General features: G+C 38.4%; 1 protein-coding gene and 1 non-coding gene across 6 annotated transcripts in view; both read left to right on the forward strand.

Annotated features, from left to right (window-relative positions):
- Positions 1-23,083, forward strand: part of GRIK2 (glutamate ionotropic receptor kainate type subunit 2) — a 1,201,011-nt gene that overhangs the window by 48,991 nt on the left and 1,128,937 nt on the right. The gene's annotated exons all lie outside the window — the stretch shown is intronic.
- On the forward strand, positions 22,113-22,216 carry LOC112134088 (small nucleolar RNA U13). Its single transcript, XR_002915671.1, has one exon. It is a non-coding gene; the product is annotated as a small nucleolar RNA U13 (small nucleolar RNA).

A 23,083-nucleotide genomic window follows, 5' to 3' on the forward strand; every position in this document is an offset into this window, starting at 1 on the left:
AGTTCTGAGAGTTTGAGTACTTTTGATACCTCATGTAAGTGACATCATGTAGCATTTGTCTTTTTGTAACTAGCTTATTTCACTTAGCATCATATCCTCAGTATTATAGCATAGGTTTTTTAAAGGCCAAATAATTAGTTTCAGATATTTTTATAAAGGCAACAAAATATTTGCTCACCTTACTTCATATTTCATGTACATCATTTTTTGAATTTGTTTCTCTTCTTACTCAAATATTCAAAATTGTTTTCAAAGTATGCCTTAGCATAGCAAATACTGTGTTATTAACCACATATGAAATAGTGTCTCTGTTTTTGTGTTTTCATGAAACTTGATACTGGATTTACTTTAGGATTTCTTTTCTTCCTTCCTTTCTCACTCCCTTTCTCCCTCCCATTTTTCCTTTCTTTCTTTATTGTATGTTTATTGGGTGTCTGCCTTGTATCAGCTATGTGGTAATAATTGAGAATTCAAGAGAAAATCTAGAGCAGCAAAGCTTCTGAGATATTACATATTTGAGAGTACTTTATTATGTCTTCACATTTTAACAGCAATATGGAAAATTCTAGATTTTTTCTTTTTTTTCGATGGCGCCTTGCTCTGTCGCCCAGGCTGGAGTGCAGTGGCTCACTGCAAGCCCTGCCTCCAGGTTCACGCCATTCTCCTGCCTCAGCCTCCTGAGTAGCCGGGACTACAGGTGCCCGCCACCACACCCGGCTAATTTTTTGTATTTTCAGTGGAGACGGGGTTTCACCATGTTAGCCAGGATGGTCTCAATCTCCTGACCTTGTGATCCACCCGCCTCAGCCTCCCAAAATGCTGGGATTATAGGCATGAGCCACCGCGCCTGGCCATGAAAAATTCTAGATTTTAAGTTCTTCAGTATTTTGAAGACTGCTCTATTGTATGCTTTATTGCTATTGAAAAATGTCAAATCAGTGTAATTCTATTTTTTTTGTATGTGATCTGTTCTTTCTCCTTCTAAATAACAAAAGAGGTTCTCTTTATCTTGTATATTCATAAATACCACTGTAATGTGTCTCAGGGTGGGTTTTATCTTTATTTCTATGCTGGCACTTTTTGGGCGTTTTCAATCTAAAGTATTTTACATTTAAAACAATTCTGGAAAATATAACTTCATTCTTTCTTTAATTATTTCCTTCTATTCAAGGGCTTTGAGAGATGGTCAAGTAAATAGTGAGAAGTCATTGACCCTCACTCTTGGAATATTGTATTCACATGGTTCAATTTTATAGGCTAGATTTCCTTTTCCTTAAATTCAATCATACAGTGTGATTCTGTAATGAATAATAATGTGAATACTTTCTATTAGCTTTCAGTTTTCAGAATCAACTATAGGCAAAAAATGAAAGAACTAATCATTGTTAGAGAATAAAATGCAAATTCTATAATCATCGGCAGTGAAATAATAGTGTATCTGACTGATATTGGGAGGTGGAAGGAGGAAGGAGATGTGGAATGAGGTACAGAAGAACTAATTCTTTCATATTTGTAGTAAAGAGTTAGAAAGTGCTATTTAAAGTTTAAAAAAATAAGTTCGAGATGGTGGATATGCTATTTACCATGACCTGATCACTATACATTATAATGTATCAAAACACTACTGTGTACCTTATGTATATGCACAATTATTTGTCAATTTAAAAAATAAAATTAAAAAAACCTGAAAAAACAGAAAAGTTAAAAATCAAGTTAAAATTATGTTTATGCATATTACTTGAAGTTTGACAGTAATCTAACCAAACTAATAATGCAATAAAGATTGAATGGGGAGCAGAGAGTGTCAGAGGAAATGAACTAATTTTTTTATGTTTTCTGGTAAAGAGGACAGCTGATAAAATAAATAGAAGTGTAAAGATTTAAGCATATTGTTTGTAGTCATAAAGATAACCTCAAGAAGAACTAAATCCGGAAATAGTAATAATAAAATGGTTATATATGAGGGGTAAAATTGGGCTTGGGAGACAAGAAGAAAGGCTTGTTTTTCATATTAAACTCTTCTATACTTTCAAAAGATTTGTTTCTGGCCGGGCGCGGTGGCTCATGCCTATAATCCCCGCACTTTGGGAGGCCATGGCGGGCGGATCACGAGGTTAGGAGATCGAGACCATCCTGGTTAACATGGTGAAACCCCGTCTCTACTAAAAAAATACAAAAAATTAGCCAGGCGTGGTGGCGGGCGCCTGTAGTCCCAGCTACTCGGGAGGCTGAGGCAGGAGAATGGCGTGAATCTGGGAGGTGGAGCTTGCAGTGAGCCGAGATCACGCCACTGCACTCCAGCTTGGGCGACAGATAGCGACTTCGTCTCAAAAAAAAAAAAAAAAAAAGATTTGTTTCTGTGTATATGTATCTATTACTCTTATGACACAAATAAAATTTTTTTTTTAAAAAAGAAATTTCTGTCAGTCTAGAGAAAGATAAACATCATTATCTTCAGAATATTTGTCATGTTGTAGTTCTATATCCACATCCTTAAAATATCTGATTATCTTCAGATTATGCATTGTCTAATCATAACAGAAGGCTTATTACTATTTTTTAAAAAAAGAATGCTAGATTCATTTGCTCAATTAGGTTAGGGTTTTGTGAACATTTGTACTTTCTATCCAACCTATGTATCTTAGTTTAAATTTTCCATCTGAATTGCCCTGGAGTGTTACCATGAGGGACAGTTATGAAAGTTCAAAAATAAAATTTAATAGATCTTTATATTTTGAGCCTTCAAATAATAGTAGTGGGGACTTATTTTCAAGTGCTTTCTGTTAGGATATTTACTTTTACCTTGGCTTCTTTTGCGATTTATCTTTTTTCATAGTGACTATTCAGTGCATTTACTTCTCGTAGCAGCACTCATCTAGACATACTTAAAACTAATTGCCTGAGTCTGGAGGTGAACAGTTTTTCTGTTCTATTTGTCCTTGTTCCAGCGAATGAATGTTAGATTGTTGTTTTTTAAGATAGTCCCTAGTCAGCAGGTTAATATGCTTAGGATAGTACTGATCCAAGTGTTTCCTTGGACTGATATTAAAGTAGAATGAATTTTCGAAGACTATTTTTGTCATTAAGAGCTGAAGCAAGTTACATAAAGGAAGAAAATAACACAGGATTGTAAAATTCAAATAACGAATCATATGTGTACATAGTTATTTACTCTCTAATCCTGAATTCCATTCCTTATTGTTTCCTGATAGTGCTTACGATGATTTATGTTTGTACTTATATTTTGGGCTAAGGCATCTAAATTAAATCACCAAAGAAAGGAGAAAAAATATTTGAAGACCATTACCTTCATATCTCAAATCTCAAATTATTCTACTGCTATAAGTCAAATTCACTCAAATCTTTGAGTATCAAAAGGCTACTCTATGTCCAGTTTAATGCAAAGTATTATGGGCAAAACAAAATAAATAGTAGTTTGTGTCCTTGGAATGTGAGCTATCTAGCTGTGGAGACAGCATTCAGAGAAATAAACAAATGCAAGATAATAATTTGCAATATAATACCTATATTTCAGTGTTGAAAATGTACATATTCTAACAATGCCAAAATGACAAATATCAAGATGAATCAAAATTGTACAACTTGGTGATGGGCAAAGCATTTTTATCTCAGGCTTAAAGAGATTATAAGGTTTAGATTAATTATTGAGAAGGAAATGTGCATCCTGGAGAAAGCAAGAATTTGGACATTTGGAAAGAGAATGACTTCTTACTTGCTGTTTAGAGTACGTGGTTGTGCAAACACAGTTGTGTAATTAGCAGCTTTTGTGTGTGTGTGTTGAAAACTCATGGGCCCTACTTTTGTATGATATGCTGAAATGATGGTGATGGGTGATTGTAAGTTCCCTTATGTTTCCTTTCTGTTATCCCTGGTCCTTCAATAAAGATATGTTACAAATTTCCATTTCCTCTTTAGCTACAGAGCTGGGATGATGTGCTATGGGGAATTAAAGAAAAGTATCTATCTAATCTTTATGACAGACAACGAATGGGCAGGATTTGTTCTTCTGAGGCCAGATGGTGGTATTGGAAGCAGCCACTGAATAAGGACAGTTATGGTCAGTGGTAGGACAATTGGTAGAGGGTTGTTAGCACAAAGGTAACAGTGCCAGGCTGAGGAAGAAGCTGATGCTAGAACATGAGAGCACATGGAAAAGAGTACTTGGTGACATTATTAGAAATCACTCAGGCACAGTTTGAAAGGGAGCTGCTTTCTAACAATAAATCCAGCAGAGTCTCATTCCAACATATTTTGGGCCACATTTGTGAACATCATTTATTATTCTGCAGGTTTCCTTTGCATCCCTGCTTGCTTTTTTTCCCCACAACAAATAAGAAAGCATTAGGTGTCTCAGGTCCCAGTGATATTCTGAGGAGTGGTTAGTATTTTGAATTTTGGGGATAGACAATATTAACTAGAATTAATATTTGAATTAATACATTAGTTAACTAATATATTCTTAAACATGAGAATAGTAGCAAGGGCTCAGATGCCCATCTACACAATGAGAAGATTAGACAAAACAACTTTTAATTGTCTTTCTTATAAAAATCTTAGCCTACCCTCACTTAGCCATATATGTTTTACATCCATCCTCCAATGCTAAGGCAAGATCTTTGATTCACTATACCTGTCTGCTCTGTATTCCCAAACTCAACTTTAAAAACGTATTCACAGCCAGGTATGGTGTCTCATGCCTGTAATCCCAGCACTTTGGGAGGCCAAGGTGGGCAGATCACTTGAGCTCAGGAATTTGTGACCAGCCTGAGCAACATGGTGAAACCCCGTCTCTACAAAAAATACAAAAATTAGCTGGGCGTGGTGGTGTCTGCTGATAGTCCCAGCTACTGGGGAGGCTGAGCGGGGCAGATCACTTGAACCTGGGAAGCAGAGGTTGCAGTAAGCTGAGATTGTGCCACTGCACTCTAAGCCTGGGTGACAGAGTGAGACCCTGTCATAAAAAAAAAAAAAAGGTGTATTCACATGAAACTGGAAATTAAGTCACTTAACTCAGTTCTTTGGGAGAACATGCTGATTTGAGCTTGCTATTCTTAATCTTTATGTTAAAATGATTAATACAAATCAAGATTTACTTTCTGTTTTTTTACTTTTTTTTATTACACTTGAAGTTCCAGGGTACATGTGCACAATGTGCAGGTTTGTTACAAAGGTATACATGTGCCATGTTGGTTTGCTGCATTCATCAACTCGACATTTACATTAGGTATTTCTGCTAATGCTATCCCTCCTCCAGCCAGCCCTGGTGTGTGATGTTCCCTGCCCTGTGTCCATATGTTCTTATTGTTCAACTCCCACTTATGAGTGAGAACATGCGGTGTTTGGTTTTCTGTTCTTGTGATAGTTTACTGAGAATGATGGTTTCCAGCTTCATCCATGTCCCTGCAAAGGACATGAACTCATCCTTTGTTATGGCTGCATAGTATTCTATGGTGTAGATGTGCCACATTTTCTTAATCCAGTCTATGATTGATGGACATTTGGGTTAGGTTTTAAGTCTTTGCTATTGTGAATAGTGCTGCAATAAACATATGTATGCATGTGTCTTTATTGTAGAATGATTTATAGTCCTTTGGGTATATGCCCAGTAATGGGATGGCTGGGTCAAATGTATTTCTAGTTCTAGATCCTTGAGGAACCTTGTCTTCCACAATGGTTGAACTAGATTACATTCCCACCAACAGTATAAAAGCATTCCTATTTCTCCATATCTTCTCCAGCATCTGTTGTGTTTTGACTTTTTAATGATCACCATTGTAACTGGAATAAGATGGTATCTCATTGTGGTTTTGATTTTCATATCTCTAGTGATGAATGATGATGAACATTTCTGCATATGTCTGTTGGCTGCATAGATGTCTTCTTTTGAGAAGTGTTTGTTCATATCCTTTGCCAACTTTTAGATGGGGTTGTGTTTTTTTCTTGTAAATTTGTTTAAGTTATTTGTAGATTTTGGATATTAGTCATTTGTCAGATGGGTAGATTGCAAAAACTTTATTCCATTCTGTAGGTTGCCTGTTCACTCTGATGATAGTTTCTTTTGCTGTGTAGAAGCTCTTTACTTAGATCCCGTTTGTCTATTTTAGCTTTTGTTGCCATTACTTTCGATGTTTTAGTCATGAAGTCCTTGCCATGCCTATGTCCTGAATGGTATTGCCTAGGTTTTCTTCTAGGGTTTTATGGTGTTAGGTCTTACATTTAAGTCTTTAATCCATCTTGAGCTAATTTTTGTATATGATGTAAGGAAGGGATCCAGTTTCAGCTTTCTACATATGGCTAGCCAGTTTTCCCAGCACCATTTGTTAAATAGGGAATCCTTTCCCTATTGCTTGTTTTTGTCAGGTTTGTCAAAGATCAGATAGTTGTAAATGTGTGGTGTTATTTCTGAGGTCTCTGTTCTTTTCCATTGGTCTATATATCTGTTTTGGTACCAGTATCATGCTGTTTTGGTTACTGTAGACTTGTAGTGTAGTTTGAAGTCAGGTAGTGTGATGCCTCCAGCTTTGTTCTTTTTGCTTAGGATTATCTTGGCTATGTGGCCTCTTTTTTGGTTTCATTTGAATTTTAAAGTAGTGTTTTGCAATTCTGTGAAGAAAGTCAGTGGTAGTTTGGTAGGGATAGCGTTGAATCTGTAAATTACTTTGGGCAGTGTGGCCATTTTCACGATATTGATTCTTCCTATCCGTGAGCATGGAATGTTCTTCCATTTGTTTGTGTCCTCTTTTATTTTGTTGAGCAGTGGTTTGTAGTTCTCCTTGAAGAGGTCCTTCACGTCCCTTGTAAGTTGGATTCCTAGGTATTTTATTCTCTTTGTAGTAATTGTGAATGGGAGTTCACTCATGATTTGGCTCTCTCTTTGTCTATTATTGGTGCATTGGAATGTTTGTGATTTTTGCACATTGATTTTGTATCCTGAGACTTTGCTGAAGTTGCTTATCAGCTTAAGGAGATTTGAGGCTGAGACGATGGGGTTTTCTAAATATACAATCATGTCATCTGCAAACAGGGACAATTTGACTTCCTCTTTTCCTAACTGAATACCCTTTATTTCTTTCTGCTGCCTGATTGCCCTAGCCAGAACTTCCAACACTATATTGAATAGGAGTGGTGAGAGAGGGCATCCTTGTCTTGTGCCGGTTTTCAAAGGGAATGCTTCCAGTTTTTGCCCATTCAGTATGACATTGGCTGTGGGTTAGTCATAAATAGCTCTTATTATTTTGAGATATGTTCCATCAATACCTAGTTTATTGAGAGTTTTTAGCATGAAGGGCTGTTGAATTTTGTCCTTGGCCTTTTCTGTATCTATTGAGATAATCATGTGGTTTTTCTTGTTGGTTCTATTTATGTGATGAATTACATTTATTGATTTGCATATGTTGAACCAGCCTTGCATCCCAGGGATGAAGCCAACTTGATTGTGGTGGACAAGCTTTTTGAGGTGCTGCTGGATTCGGTTTGCCAGTATTTTATTGAGGATTTTCCCATTGATGTTCATCAGGGATATTGGCCTAAAATTCTCTTTTTTTGTGTGTGTGTCTCTACCAGGCTTTGGTATCAGGACGATGCTGGCCTCATAAAATGAGTTAGGGAGGATTCCCTCTTTTTCTATTGATTGGAATACTTTCAGAAGGAATGGTACCAGCTCATTCTGTAGCTCTGGTAGAATTCAGCTGTGAATCTGTCTGGTCTGGTCCTGGATTTTTTTGGTTGGTAGGCTATTAATTATTGCTTCAGTTTCAGAAACTGTTATTGGTCTATTCAGAAATTCAACTTCTTCCTCGTTTAGTCTCGGGAGGGTGTATATGTCCAGGAATTTACCCATTTCTTCTATAGTTTCTAGTTTATTTACATATAGGTATTTATAGTATTCTCAGAAGATTTACAGTTTAATTTCATTTTTCCCTGTGAAAGTTGCTTTACTACTTAAAATAAATGAAACATTTATTTTCTCACATAAAAGAAATGTTTGTTTCTACAATGTTTATTTTTATAATTTTTTTTATAAAAAGCATAGTAAAATAAAATATGGAGACAAAAACTATCTACAGTTAGAAACATTATCCAGAATCTCATGTTTTTTAAGTAAGAAGAGGTAACTTCTTTTTTACATTTCAGTCTTGATAGTTTCTTATGCTGAAGTAGATAGAGTATATTAACATCCTTAAAGAAATACGATCATTTTACTCAATATTAAAACTGAAGCATTTTCTCTGGTTAGGCAGAAGTTTTGGTGGCTGCTGTGTAATGTGTCTGTGTACCACATTTTATACAATAATTTTCCTATTATTGTGCCTTTAGTTATTTCCATTCTCTGCTATCATAAAAAACATATAAAGAATATTTTTAAATATAGATATTTGACCACATATTTAATTATTTCCTTATTTTAGCTACACAAAAGGAAACTAAATGAGCCAAAAAAGTATGAACATGTTTAAAACTCTAAGATGTATCATGTGAGATTTTTCTTCTAGAAGTTTTACCAGTTTATATTCCTACAAGAAAGTATGAGTACGTGTCCTCACATGTTCTTGGAAACATGGAACAAAAAATTTGTCATTTGATGGTGAAAATATTATTTTATTGTAATTGTACTCTGCATTTCTTTGGTTATAGTTTTATATGTTTTGCCTGTTTCTTAAAAATTGGACTACTTTTCTTTATTATTACATTTTAAGAGTTATTTATACATACTGTATATAAGTCCTCTATCAAATATGTGATTTGCAATTGTTTTCCAAGTTTGTGGCTTTTCTTTTTATTCTTTTAATAGCACCTTTTGCAGAGGCTACTATTATACTATATTTGCTGCATTTGCATAACTTTAGTTAAAATTAAGAGGAGCCAGGGAGAGAGAGAATGAGAAAGAGAGAGAGAAAGAGGAAGAGAAGGAGGAAAGATAGAAAGAGAAAGAGAGAAGATAGGGAGGGAGACAGGGAGAGAGAGGGAAGGAGAGGTGAAGAGAGAAAAACCTATTCGTTTAGGTTGGGTTACGTGCTCATCTCTTGGCAGGTTAAGTGCTCATCAAAGACAGGGCACTTTGATATTTTCACCAGAAAGATACAAAATGGGTGTTCCTCAAAAGAAACAAGAAAAGGGTAATGGTTGTATAGTTTTATCTGATGAAAGTTATGGACTCTACTAGAAAAGGTACAAATGCAATGCATAATGCATTTTGCATACAGATTTTTAAGAACATTTACAAACATGGTCAGGATGAGAACACTGGCTTGATAATTCTGAAAATACAACTCCATAGCCTATAAGTTGCTTTATTATAATTGAGAAATCTGACAGTATCCTAACCTTCATTATTCTGAATTCTTTAGGCTGTGTCTTAAAATGACAGTGTGCTTTTTATTTTTACTTGAAGACATCCTAAGACCTTCCAGGTTTCAGGTTCTTTGTAGGAGTTTGGTCAGCTTGGTGGGAAAAATTATAAAAATTTTAAGGAAAAGACACAAACCTTCTTGGAATGCTGGGAGGTTTTGCAAAAGCTTTGGGAAAGGATTTGGCTGAAGGCAGCTGAATTCTCTGAGTAGGTAACAAGGAAGCATAAGGGAATTGATCTAGATAAGTTAGTTTACTTAGGCCTTGGAACAGGGCCTTTAATCATCTGCACACAGGACTGCTCTCTGGGAGGGGGTGGGGGGTGGTATGACCATGTTAATTACCCACAAGTGTGTTGACTCAAGGACTTTGTCATTAAATCTGTACTGAATAAATGCCCGCAGGGCTGGCTTGTCGAGGCTGCAGCCATTGCGACTCTTTGTGGCATCCTCCTCGATGTCTGTGAGCAGCCCGGTTCCCTAGCTGCATGGCCAGGCAAAAAACCTGTGTCTGCATACATTTTTTCATCTGTCACTTGACCACTGGGTCAGACCCAGCAGGTGGTGCCCCATGTGAGGAACGCTGCAATGGATCACAACGGAACTCTCAAAAATGAAGAAGAGACTGCACAGTCAGTAAATCAGTAAGCCATTGGTACTCACTCGGAATTTCCAAGTTCAAGGGAATTGTTCAGGCTAGGGTTTCTTCATGGGACAACAGTTATCAGCTCAACAGCAACAGTATATAAAAGAATTGAAACAGCAGCTTAAAGCTAGTGGAGCCTCGGTTTTGCAGGCTCAACTAAGGGACCTAATGCAAACTTGTTTCCCATAACTAATGGTTCCTGGAAGAAGGTACACTAGACCTAGAGCTCTGGAAATAAGTGGGGAGAAATCTTAAACAACATCATGCACAAGGGCAACAGGTCCCAGTAACATCTCTAATGTTATGGGCTTTAATTAGGGTGGGTCTGGTCCCACTCTACACACAAGAGCCTAAAAAGGGAAGGGAGGAGGAACCATCAGCTACCTTACCACCTCCTCCTTCTCCCTCAGCCCTGCTGTTTCTGGGCAAAAATACCAAAGAGAAAATGGAGGTTTTGCCAGAGCCCCCTCCTCCAATAAGTTAGAAAAAAGACAAGAGATATGCTGCAGCTATGGGACCCTGTCTTAGGCAAGTGGCATCAGAAGGGGAGCTCTTAGCCTGCCCAGTAATGCAAGACTGACAAGGCAATCAGGTACGTGAACCCATTTCTTTTTTTGAGATGGAGTCTCGCTCTGTTGCCCAGGCTGGAGTGCAGTGGTGCAATCTTGGCTCACTGCAAGCTCCGCCTCCTGGGTTCACGCCATTCTCTTGCCTCAGCCTCCCGAGTAGCTGGGACTACAGGCACCCGCCACCATGCCCGGCTAATTTTTTTGTGTTTTCAGTAGAGACAGGGTTTCACTGTGTTAGCCAGGGTGGTCTCGATCTCCTGACCTCATGATCCAACCGCCTCGGCCTCCCAAAGTGCTGGGATTACAGGCATGAGCCACCGCGCCTGGCCGAACCTATTTCTTTTAACGCTTATGAAGAGCTAAGAAAGAGCATTACAGAAAACAGAGCTGCTAGCCCATTTATGAAAGGAATGATTACTCCATGGCAGACAGCTTCCGTATGACCCCATGGGACTGGTCAGTGCTAGCTAAAATAACTTTGGAGCCCAGCCAATACCTCCTTTGGAGGGCAAAATATGATGAGTTGTGCGAACAAGAAGCCAACCAGAATCAAGTGGCCGGGCAAGACATAACAGCTGCTATGCTCCAGGGGAGGGGTCCCCATGCTGATGTACAATAACAACTAAATTTTCATTCCCAGGCCTATGCACAAGTGTCTTTGTGCTCTCTCAGGGCTTTGGACTGAATTCCCAAAAGCAGAGTTCAACATTTTATAAACGTTCGACAAGGGCCTCAGGAGCCATTTGTTGAATTTATCAATCGGTTAACCCAGGCAATTAAGAGACAAATTAGTCATGCCTAGGCTGCTGATATCTTATTGTTGCAATTGGTTTATGAAAATGCTAATGTTGACTGCCAGCAAGTAATGCAGGCAATCAGAGGAAAGACAGCCACAGTTGGGGAACTTATATGAGCATGTCAACTGGTGGGGACTGAAACACACAAAGCCAAAATATTGGCTATGGCATTAAGACCTCCTAAAGTGAAAAGGGAGAGAAACCCAAATTGTTTTCTATGCAGAGAGCCAGGTCATATGAAGAGGGAATACACCAATAATCGAGACCAAGGTAACTCAGGGAAAGAACCCCCTTCTATATGCCCCCAATGTAAAAAGGGGAAACATTGGGCAAATCAATGCAGGTCCAAATTTAATAAAAACAGCAACCCTATAAGTAACCAGGTGGGAAACTTCATGAAGGGGCCGGCCCCAGGCCCTGCTTCAAACTGGGGCAATGCCAGTAGCTTTCCTCGGTCAGATGGAAAGTCCACAGTCCTCTCTCTCAGAGCAGCCACCACTGGGAGCACAGGACTGGACTTACTTTGCCCCAGTGAATTAGTGCTAAAAGAAGGAGAAGACCCTAAAAGGGCTGCAACTGGTATCTGGAGCCCACTGCCTCCAGGAACAATGGGATTAGTCCTAGGGTGATCAAGCCTATCCCGTAAAGGAATTAATGTGTTCACTGGGGTAATTGATAGTGATTATCAAAGTGAAATATTAGTTATGATGGAATGTAAGGGTCTGCATATTCTTCCCCTGGATCAAAGATAGCTCAGTTACTACTTTTACCATACTGGGTCCCCAATGCCCATGGAAGGGAATGGGGAAAGGGAAGTTTTGGAAGCACAGGAGCCACAGGAGTATATTGGAATCAATTAATCACTGATCATGATCACCTTAAAAATTGGAAATAAGAATTTTACTGGTTATTGTACACAGGAGCAGATATTTTGATTATTAGTGATCAAAACTGGCCAGAAGCTTGGCCTTGGGTCACTCAGAAACAAAAAATTGTCAGCATTGGGGAAGTACACACAGCCAAGCAGAACACATGCCCCCTAACATGTTGTGATTTGGAGAGGAGAAAAACAGTTATACAACCTCTAATCATGCCCATCCCTGTTAATCTTTGGGGACAGGACCTATTAGCCCAATAGGGGGTCACTCTGCAGACCCCTTTCTAATAATGGCCACTGTTATTATCCCTCCCCTACCCCTGACATGGCTCTCTCAAGATCCAATTTGGGTAGAACCGTGGTCTTTAAAGGGAGCTAAATTACAAAGAGCCAATCAATTAGTTGAGGAGCAATTAAAAGCCGGCCATATAGAAACATCAAACAGCCCTTGGAATTTGCCCATTTTCGTCATTCCCAAAAAGTCTGGTAAATGGAGACTTTTGCATGACTTACGTCTCCTATGAGGCCCCAACAGAGGCTCCCTTCCCCCGTGGTAATTCCTCAAGATTGACCTATAATCATTATTGACTTAAAAGACTGCTTTTATACTATTCCCCTTGCAGAACAAGACAGAGAAAAATTTGCATTTACAATACCAGCTATTAATAATGAAAGGCCAGCTTACTGATTTCCTTGGAAAGTCCTTTCTCAAGGAATGCTAAACAGTCCTACCATGTGTCAATATCATGTAAATCAGGCTTTACTCCCCAGTAGAAAAGAATTTCCTAATTGTAAGATTATTCATTTTACAGATGATATTTTACTAGCAGCCCCAATGGAGCCAGTACTTTTAAGTTTATATGCCTCTGTTGTAAAGAATACACATTTAAGAGGTTTAATCATAGTACCTGAAAAAGTACAAATGTCCTCTCCTTGGAAATGTCTTGGGTACATACTAACTTCCCAGTCAGTAAGACCTCAAAAAGTTAAATTAAATACTAGCAACTCACACACCTCAAATGATTATCAGAAATTACTAGGCGATATTAACTGGCTTCACCCCACCTTGGGCATAACTACTGATAAGTTACAGAACCTGCTTTCTATCTTAAAAGGCAATGCTGCCCTAGACTCTCCTAGGTATTTAACTCCTGTAGCACAAAGGGAAATTGAGGAAGTAGAGCAAGCTATTTCTCAGAGGCAACTAGATTGCGTAGATCGACAACATTCAGTTCAGTTGTTTGTTTTTCCCACTAAACATTCCCCTACAGGGTTAATAGGACAGATGGCCCCAGGGCTATGCTTCCTAGAATGGGATTTTTGCTCACATACCAGGACTAAAACACTCTCTCCCTATGTCCAGCTGGTTAGTAAATTCATCTATTCAGGCCACAGACGATGCAATCAGTTGCTAGGTTATGACCCTGATGTCATCAGAATTCCTTTGAGTATAAAGCAATTCGAAGCAGTATTGCCCTTTAGGCCTGCAAATAGTACTCTCTGATTACACAAGCCATATAGAGCATGCCCTTCCTGTTGATAAACTACCTTAGTTCTTATCTCATACTTCTGTGGTTTTGCCTACAAAAATACTTCACTCCCCCATACCTGAAGCTTTAACGCTGTTTACTGATGGCTCTGGTATACAGAGAAAAGCAGCTGTCTGGTAGAGATTGCATAATTCCCTCACTCATTCTGGATTTACTAGCACTCAGAGAGCTGAGGTTGGAGCCTTAATATTGGCCTTGGAAACTTTTTCCACTAAGCCCATCAATATTGTTAGTGACTCTGCTTACTCTGTTTATTTATTACAGAACCTTGAGACAGCCCTCATTAAGTCCACTCTGGATCTCACCCTGTGTGCACTTTTTCTTCAACTTTAGCAATTGCTAGATCAACGTACACATGCTATTTTTATTACACACATTTGGGCCCACAGCTCACTGCCTGGCCCATTGGCTTATGGCAATGATCAAGCAGACCTACAGGTTATGACATCACTGCTTGACCAAGCCACCTAATTGCATCAATTTTTCCACCAAAACTGGAGAAACTTATCTAAACAATTTCAACTTACCCAGAAACTAGCTAAACAAATTATCCTGCAGTGCCCAGATTGCCAGCTCACAGGCACATCCCCTCCTTCAACAGGTGTTAATCCTAGGGGACTAGAACCTAATCAGTTATGGCAAACAGATGTTACACGTGTCCCTGAATTTGGAAAACTTTGATATGTACATGTATCCATTGATACCAATTCCCACTTAATTAGTTCTCATACGTTTCTTGAAGAGTCCACCTGATATTTCATTAGACATCTTTTAACTTTTGCATTTATGGGGCGGCCCACAAAAATTAAAACTGATAATGGTCCAGCTTATGCCAGCTCACAATTTCAACAATTTTGTCACACGTGGAACATCCAACATTCCACAGGCATCCCGTATAACCCCCAAGGACCTGCCATAGTAGAACGTACCCAGTCCACCCTTAAAAATATGCTCAGAAAACAAAAAAGTGGTAATGTAAGGACCCTGCAACACTACTAGCACAAGCCTTATGTACCCTTAATTTTTAAAATTTAGACGATAAATTGAAATCAGCTGTAGAAAAGCACTTTGCTAAAACCTCTCAAACATAAAACCTGCAGTTTTATGGAAAGATGCAAACAGTAATGTATGGTGTGGTCCAAATAAATTGTTAACGTGGGGAAGAGGATATGCTTGTGTTCACACCCCCTCAGATCCTCTTTGGATTCCAGCATGATGCATCAAACCATACCATGGCATGGCTAGGACCCCTTGCTTTGTCTGCAACCTGTACCTGCTACACTCTATTGGGCTCATCTCTTAGATCCGCCTTTCTTCCGCCCCGTCACCTGGGCAGACCCCTGCTTCCCAGCCTCTAATAACGTAACTGCTTGGCTGGGAAGGATAGATTTACCCCCAGTGGGATCCCTCATTAATGGCACACATTGGACTAAGGTGTCAGTAACACTACATATCTCTCCACTATCCTCCCACTGTGTGTAAGTTATAAAAATTCTAACTTTTACTATGTACCTGCCCAAACATAATTATGGCTACATCATGGCAAAGGAAATGCTTTAACAGTCTTAGTTGCAGGAGTCCTCAAACTGGGCAATGCAGTCAGTGCTACTTTCCCAAACATTCCTTCCTGTGCTAAAGAACAAAGCCGGGAAAGCAATGGATTCCACTTTAGCTGGGAGGTCTCTCACAGGGTACACGCCCGTAGCCTCCAGCTAGGCAATTATAACGTCTTAGACTGGAGCCCCCACAGCCATTTGCAGGGCAATCACACTGATGTCCGCATCTATTATGGCATCAATGACAGTTTCATATCCATGTCCCATTCCCCTATAATTTGGGCCGATAGGGGGATGGGATATCCCAGACCCCAAGTAGAGTCCATGACACCCCAAGACATTTTATGGCACCTGGGACTTCTTAGCACCCCCCTTAACACCTGGGATGGGACATATCATAATTCCAGTCACAATTATACTATGACCTTTTTTCATAATCACACTGATCAGTGCCTAATTTGCACCACCCACCCATATGTTTTCCTTGTGGGGACCAATATTTCCATTACACCCCAAAACTCCATGTTTGTGACCCAAGTTCGGGGACAGGCTTGGTACGCCTCTTGTATCACTAATTATAATATATCTAATTTAAATATTACTAGTGTCATGGTATTGAGGAGACAATCTGAGGCTTTCCTACCCATCAATTTAACACACGATTGGCAAGGTTCCTCTGCCCTTGCCACCTTAGAATGTGCCTTGTCCCAGGTCAGACACAAAAGATTCATAGTTACACTTATAGCCTTTATAGTCTCAGCCATAGTCATCCTAGCAACTGCCAGTGTTGTTGTAGCATCTATTACTGAATCAGTACAAACAGCTACTTTTGTAGATAATTTGGTCAGAAATGTGTGTAATGAACTTCTCTTACAGCGGGGTATAGATGAAAGGATTCTTACATGTCTGCAAGCCCTCAAGGCTGCCTTGGAATATGTGGGGGAGCAACAAGATGCACTGGCCTTCCAACAGCAATTAAACTGTGACCAGGAGCTTAAGCACATCTGTGTCACCTCTCTACTTTGGAATCAGTCAATACATAGTTGGGATGAGGTGAAACAACACCTCTGGGGAACCTTTCATGATAACTTAACAGCAGATGTAAAGTAACTTAAAACTAAAATTCTAGAATCCCTAAACGCCATAGATCTACATGCCCAACAAACAGGCATATGGAAGGGTGTGTGAGATCATCTCTCGTGGATAGACCCCTATTCCTGTGGGGGTATCACTCCTTGATTGGAGAAGAATGTTGCTAATTATACTCATGTTTGTCTTATGTTATTTGCTAATTCTGGCATGCAAAGTTGCAGTACGAGTTGTAACTGCTGCGCCTGACAAACCTGTTGTTTCACACGTCTGCTCTCTTCAATCAACTAAACCTGATGCAAAAAACAGAAAAGGGGGGAGATGTAGGAGTTCAGTCGGGGTTGTGGGAAAAGTTATAAAAATTATAAGGAAAAGACGCAAACCTTCTTGGAAGGCTGGGAGGTTTTGCAAAAGCTTTGGGTAAGGATTTGGCTGAAGGCAACTGAATTCTGTCAGAGTAGATAATAAGGAAGTGTAAGGAAATTGATCTAGATAAGTTAGTTTACTTGGGCCTCAGAACCTGGCCTTTAATCATCCATGTGCAGGACTGCTCTCTCCGGAAGGTGGGGGGTGACCATGTTAATTACCCACAAGTGTGTTAACTCAAGGCCTTTGTCATTAAATCTGTACTGCATAAATGCCCGCACTGCCGGCTTGTCGAGGCTGCAGCTGCCGTGACTCTTTACGGCATCCTCTTGGAAGTCTGTGAGTGGCCCTGTCCCCTAGCTACGCGGCCAGGCAAAAAACCTGTGTCTGCATGCATTTTTTCATCCGTCACTCAACCAGGGTCTGCGAGTCAGACCCGGCAGTTCTTTAAAAAACATTTATAGGTATCATCGTTCAGTTTTATTTTTGATTCCATTAATTCTAAATTTATACCATGTTATCTCTTTCATAAATCACATTCATATTCATTTTCTTCATTATTCTATGTGTATTCCTCAAGTTTATCACTTGTTTCACTGATCAATATTTTCTGTAATATTTCAATAATGTATTGCTTCTGTCCATTGAATAGTATTGAATGAGTTATATTGTTCAAATAATGATTTGAATAATTCTTCAGTTTATCTTTTCACTCTTACTTAACAGTTGCTAATATCACTGAGATCCACTCTAAAACTACTGGTTTGGATCTCTGGATATTGCAGAGAAAGACTTGACAGAAGCCAAATTTGAATATTTATTTACATACCTTAGGCTGTGCATATTGGTTTACAGCACTTCATCCTTATGTAACTTTAACTATATTGACCACCTCCTCTGAAGCTAGGACAAGGCTCAAAATCATATCGGGTTTTTCTTTCTATATAATGTTTTTTTTTAAACCAGCTTCTCTCTAAATACAGTTATATCCCCAGCCAAAGGAAATTCCTCTGTCCACTTTTCTTCTCATTACTAGATGCAAAACTTCTCATAAGAACATCATATGACTGTAAAACAAAATATTTATTTTCAAGGTATATGTGATGTTTAATTTTATGTGTAAACTTGACTTGATTAAGGGCTGTCCACATAGCTGGTAAAACCTTATTTCTGGTTGCACGTGGTGGCTCATGCCTGTAATCCCAGCACTTTGGGAGGCCAAGGTGGGCAGATCACTTGAGGCCAGGAGTTTGAGACCAGCCTGGCCAACATGACGAAACCCTGTCTCTACTAAAAATACAAAAATTAGCCAGGCGTGATGGTGCATGCCTGTAATCCCAGCTACTCGGTGGCTGAGGCACGAGAATTGCTTGAACCTAGGTGGCAGAGGTTGCAGTGAGCCGAGATTGTGCCACTGAACCCTAGCCTAGGCAACAGAGCAAGTCTGTGTCTCAAAACAAACAAACAAACAAACAAACAAAAAAACCAAAACACCTTATTTCTGGGTGTGTCTGTGAGGGTGTTTGCTGAAGATATTAGCACTTGAATTGGTAAACTGAGTAAAGAAGATCCTCCCTCACCAAATCTGTTGAAGCCCTGGGTAGGACAAAAAGGTGGAGAAACTGAATTTATTCTCTCTTCTTGAAGTGGGATATGCATCTCCTCCCTTTGATGCTATTAGACAGCAGTGCTCGTGGTTCTTTGGCCTTTAAAGTGAATTATACCACTGGCTTTCCTGGGTCTCCAGCCTGTAGACAGATCATGAGACTTAGCCTCCAGAATCATGTGAGTCAATACCTATAATAAATCCCCTCATGTTCTATGTATATCCTATCAGTTCTGTTTCTTTGGAGAATCTTAATACATTATATTATATCTGTTATTACTCCTCTTATTCATCTAGTCCATTGGTCTTCACCATTTTGTGCAGTGCTCCATCATATCTGATCTTTTGTGTGCCACACTTAAAATTTTCTTAAATTTTTCTGTTTTGCGTCTTCATTCTACAACACCTCAATAAGTAAAATGACAAAAAATTCTCCTTGATAAGAGGTAATATCTTCATATACCTGTAAGATCTATTCTGGGGTAAGATTTACTTCCCTCTTTTTACTTTCATCTTTTCCAGCTTTCTCAATATTGTCATTTAATTATTATTTAAAAATATTTTTCTTTATCTTATTCAGATTATTTATTGATCTGTGGAGAATTGGTCTTAGAGGATGCTGTTTTAAAAATCCTTTCCAGCTGACTTTTGCTTGAAGATTGTACTCTGAGTTACAAATATATCTCTTAAAATCATGTTGTTAAAGAACTGCAAGTCTGGGGAAGCTTTCATTTAGTTTGCTTAAATTATAAAAAGTGGATTGAGTTGGTTGGAATTCCCTTAAATGCACAATTTTAGTTTATATGGATCTTTCTTAGTTTTGACCCATTAGAATTAGAGTCTGCAGAAAGTCCAAACTCTCTACTCTCATAAGAGGCTTAAATATTCTTATTGTTAGTATTTTAGATTTTATTATAGATTTTTTCTTCTCTTGATGCTTTCATGATACTATTTTATTAATTAATTTTACAAATTAAAATGTGAAAATGTTTTGGGGTGCAGTTTTAATGTTTTTATTTTGTTTTTACAGAAGGGAGAATATTTCCTATTTTAATATACTTTTGAAAATGTTATCTTTGTGTTTAAATAATATGAGAATGCCATGAACATGAATTAATTAATCTTGATTCAGTTTATTTTGCTTGCTAAAAGTAAGACTGCAAACCACAAATAATGTCAGTGTTTATTTCAGGATATTCCTGTAGGTCAGTTTTATTAGAAACAATAGTCTGCTTACCTGGGAAGAAACAGTTTGTTAAATAAGAACTTACTTATCAAAGTTCATTTAAAAATGCTCGCATTGGTCAGGTGCAGTGGCTCATGCCTGTAATCCCAGCACTTTGGGTGGTCCAGGTGGGCAGATCACTTGAGGTTAGGAGTTCAAGACCAGTCTGGCCAACATGGTGAAACCTGGTCTTTACTAAAAATACAAAAATTAGGCTGGGTGCAGTGACTCATGCCTGTAATCCCAGCACTTTGGGAGGCTGAGGTGGGTGGTTCATGAGGTCAAGAGATCGAGACCATCCTGGCCAACATGGTGAAACCCCGTCTCTACTAAAAATACAAAAATTAGCTGAGTGTGGTGGCACGCACCTGTAGTCCCAGCTACTTGGGAGGCTGAGGCAGGAGAATAGCTTGAACCCAGAAGGCGGAGGTTGCAGTAAGCCGAGATCACGCCATTGGACTCCAGCTTGGTGACAGAACGAGACTCCTTCTCTAAAAACAAACAAACAAAAAACAAAAATTAACTGGATGTGGTGGCAGGCACCTGTAATCCCAGCTACTAGGAAGGGTGAGGTAGGATAATCGCTTGAACCCGGGAGGCGAAGGTTGCAGTGAGCTGAGATCTTGCCATTGCATTCCCGCCTGGGCAACAGAGCGAGAGTCCTTCTCAAAACAAAATGAAACAAAACAAAACCCCTTACATTGCTGTCTACCAAATTGAAATTATTCTATCACAAACTATGTTCATTTCGAAGCAATTTCCTGCCTCAAAAATCTTGCCCTAAACCACCTAATCTCAGATTTCTGTTTTCTGAGACACTGCTAAGATTCTTTTAAAGGGATGCTTTCCCTATTATATTGAGTTCAAATAAATTTATTTGATTACCAAGTTGCTTGGTGAGATATTGGTGGGTTCAACAATCAGAAACAGTAATGTCTAATAGAACTTTATGCAATCATAGAAACATCCAATATGGTAGTCATTAGTCACATGTGCACTTAAAATATGACTAGTTAACTAAGGACCTCAGTTTTAATTTTATTTAATTTTAACTGCTTTAAATTGAAATTGAAATATACGTGCACAACTAAGGTCTCTCATATTAGACAGAGCAGATCTGGAGGTTCCACTGACATTCAGTTGAGTTCTCACCTCACTGCTCTGGTTGAGATTTTTGAGTCAGAAACAGTACTTCCACTGAGATTCTTTCACCTTCCTGCTTAGTAATCTCACTGACTGTGATGGGGGAGAGTAAGATTTTGATCTGTTTTTTTTTTTTTTTTCCTTTTTTCGTGAAATGCTAAGTTTATATTCCCTTCCAGGAAATACAATTTTGGAGGAGATTGTATAATAATGCTTTTATTATTTTCTGATCAGATTTGAAAGCTGTTATCTTTGTTGAAAAATCAGCTTTGTTATTCGTAACTCTACTCTTTATCTTTGTCCTTGCTCTGTGTGTGTTTGTGTCTGTGTGTGACTCTGTAAGAAGAAAGTGAATAAGCATAAGCCCCAATAAGTCTGTTTCTCAGAACAGACCCAGGGACTGAGGACTGCAGAAAGTTTTCACTTAAATCAGTTTCTTTTGGAGAAATTTTGCCTTTCGTTATTATCAATTAGTATCTTATGAGAATTTTCCTTAGTTTTGTCTTGTTTGCTTCCCATGAGAACTTGATTCTGGAAGATATCTCTCATCCAAAGTTTCCATCTACACGGACTTTGAAGTCTGTATAGTTGAGTGATTCTAAGGGAGAGGCTGTGTGATGTAGCAGGGTAAAGGCCAACCATTTGAGGGCCCAAGACAAAAGGTGCATCAACAATACTGTTGATGGGTTGATGCTAGAATTCTCATGAGTTTATCTCATTTTAAACTAAGTCTGTGCCTCATTCTGATCAATTATCCTAACTCTTACATATTTTTACACATCAATTTCTGTAAATATCTTTCTAAATGACCTGATTTCACCTTGGATAATTTAGGTCATAGTGGTCACTTTGAGAAACTTTCGATATGAACAAAATTGTTTATTTGAGAAGCACTTTGGAACAGAAAGGGAAAAAAATCCCAAACATCCAATGGCGGACATTGATTTTATTGTTATAATGAAACTCCCAAAAGAAACTCTGATTCCAAAATTGCTTCCTTAAAAGTTTCTTTGGCTAATAACTTGAAATTTAGCCAAAGTTTCTTTGGCTAAATAACTTGAAAAACTTGAAATTATCTTTCTTTTAGATAGTCTCAATCAGAACTTGAACTTAATGGCTTTTGTCTTACTGTCTTGCTTCATCTTTTGCTTTTTCATTATACTCTACTGCTACTCCTCTTTCTGATCTGGTTTTCTTATCTTTTGGGTGTCCAGAAACCCCCAAAACTGACCCATCTCTGAAAGTTAAATTCCCTTTAGAAAAGGCAAATCTCTTCTGGTTGACTTTAAGCCCTAAGACTCATAAAAAGACTAGCATTAGATCCTTTTGTAATTTATAAGCATCATGGTTAGGATTTAATGCTCATATGTGAGCTGAGCCTCCCTCAAACATTGTTAGGACATCAACACAATACCAGTCTGATATGGAAAAAAAAGAGACTAGTATTAGATGAAAGCCATTGTCAAAGACTTTCATACCTGTAGATAAGATAGAAATTTACAAAAGCATTTAGAATAGCTTTAAAAACATAAAACCCAGGTTTCTGGATCAATATCAATTGGTTTATATGTTAAGAGTAATCTTATATACAAAAATTGGATTAAAAAAAGACTAAATGGGCCATAAGAATTACTACTTAAGAAGACTCTGAATTGCATAGGAAGCCAGAAGGATTTATGAAAGCTGTGGAATTGCTAAATTAAAAATTCTCCCTTTTAGAGCTGTTTTAGGTTCACAGCAAAATTAAGTAGAAAGTAAAACAAACAAAACTCTCTCAATTATCTTTTTCTTCAAGTCTTTTAGAATTCCCCTATTGATAATCAGATTATAGATTTTTAGCTAAACTAAACTTTGACTTTCCAGTATTTTTGTATCTACATGAAGCCCAGTTTGAAGATCTTCGTGCTAGATTCTTTATGGGCAAAAATTCTACTGATATTGGCAGAATTGTTGGGGATGAACTCGTTAAGGTTCAGATTGATCCAAGGCTTTTATAATATCCTCCAAAACCAGAAGCTACGGAAGTTCTCAAGTCAATAGCTAAAAGCCAAGTAGGCAAAGAATATTAGTCATACATTATACTGATCTTTGTACTACTCCAATTCATTTAGCCAAGAAAATGAATGGGTGAGGATATAGATTGCTCAGGACCTTAGGCCCAAATAAAAGTCAACCTCTGCTTTCCTGTGGTACCAAATCCCAATACTACTTAATCTTCAATGCCGTCATTATAAACTTTGTTCTGCTTTCTTTAGTGCCCCTTTAGATTAAAAATAGTCAATACCTGTTTA

Source organism: Pongo abelii, chromosome 5 (assembly GCF_028885655.2).
Source record: "Pongo abelii isolate AG06213 chromosome 5, NHGRI_mPonAbe1-v2.0_pri, whole genome shotgun sequence".
NCBI classification, from domain to species: Eukaryota; Metazoa; Chordata; class Mammalia; order Primates; family Hominidae; genus Pongo; species Pongo abelii.